At 70.3% G+C, this 1312-nt stretch overlaps 1 non-coding gene across 1 annotated transcript in view; it reads left to right on the plus strand.

Moving 5' to 3' along the window:
- Nucleotides 1-1248: 1248 nt before the first annotated feature.
- The window catches only part of LOC142436441 (5.8S ribosomal RNA), a 153-nt gene continuing 89 nt past the window's right edge, over nucleotides 1249-1312 (plus strand). The window contains exon 1 of the ribosomal RNA XR_012781943.1: nucleotides 1249-1312. This exon is cut by the window's right edge and continues 89 nt beyond it. This is a non-coding gene — a ribosomal RNA (5.8S ribosomal RNA).

The raw sequence follows: 1312 nt of genomic DNA on the forward strand, positions 1-1312 counted from the left end.
GCGTGGCGGTTGGGGGAGTTTCCTCTCACCCGCCGCGTCGCCGCCTCCCGCCCTCCTGTCCTGGGCTCGCGTGGTGCCGGTTGTGGGGGGGTCCTCCCTCCATCCCCTTGTGGGTCCGACCTCCGTCCTCGGCCTCGCCGCCCTGGCTTGTGCCGGCCGGTCGTCCTCTCGCCTTTTCCTCTCCCCCCTTGCCGTGTGCTCTTCCCCCCCCGCCGCTCCTTCCCACTCTGTCCTCCGCCGACCTCTAGCCCCATGGCCACCCTTCCGGGTCCTGGTGGCCGGTCCCTCCCGCCTGTTCGCCCCGAAGCCCCGCGTGTTGCCTCCGTCGCTCCCGCCGGCCCCTCAGGGGCGCCGTTGGGGGCCTTGGGCCGCGCGGGTAGACGGGCAGGTGCGTTTGGCCGGCCCCGGGGACGACTCCGGTCTGGTGTAGGGGTTTGGGCGTTAGGCGGTCGCGGTGACAGCAGGTGGTGTTGGTGGTGGTGGCGGCGGTGGCCTCGCGGTCGGGGTTGGAAGATGGCGCGTGGGTTGAGCGTAGCCGGTGCACTGGGTGCGGCGGGTGTCCCGGTGATGGCAGCGTGGGGCCCCCCGGGGTTTGGGGGCGTGCACCCCCTTCCTCCGCCTTCTCGCCGTCACGGGCAGGCAGCGCTGCGAGTGTGTCTTGGTGTTTCCCCGCCGGGGGCCCGGGCTGTTGGCTGGGGTTCGGCGTCGAGAGCCGGTGGCCGTCTGCCTGCGTCCTCTGCTCTGCCACCCTGTCCAGGTACCTAGCGCGTCCCGGCGCGGAGGTTTAAAGATCCTTGGGGGGTGTAGCTCGTCCGCCTCGGTTCGGGGCGGGCGGGCCCGCGGGGGAGCGACTTCCAGGGGGGGGTGTGCTCATCCCCTTCTCGTTCTCCCCCGCGGACCCTGGCCCCAGGCCTTGACGTGTGCGCGCTCGCGTCCGCCGTCTCGTGTCTCTGGTGCCGGGGAGCCCCACTCGGGCGCCTGTGAGGGCGTCGTCCACGCTCGTCCTTCTGGGACGCGTTGTCGGCCGCCGCCCCCTTCCTTTTCGTGCCGTCCGACCTTTCCGAAAGTCTTGGTTTTTCGTTTTGTCTTCTGGCCGGCTCGAGGCGTCCCCCCCGCAGCCCTCCTGCTGCACGCCCCCCCTCCCCGCTCGGCTAACGGGGAAAAACGGGTGGCGGCGGTGCTGTCGTTGAGTGGTTCGGGGGGTGGAAGGTGTGCCGCGTCAGTGGAGAAAGGAAACAAAAACGTTACGACTCTTAGCGGTGGATCACTCGGCTCGTGCGTCGATGAAGAACGCAGCTAGCTGCGAGAATTA

Source organism: Tenrec ecaudatus, unplaced genomic scaffold (assembly GCF_050624435.1).
Source record: "Tenrec ecaudatus isolate mTenEca1 unplaced genomic scaffold, mTenEca1.hap1 Scaffold_2719, whole genome shotgun sequence".
NCBI lineage: Eukaryota > Metazoa > Chordata > Mammalia > Afrosoricida > Tenrecidae > Tenrec > Tenrec ecaudatus.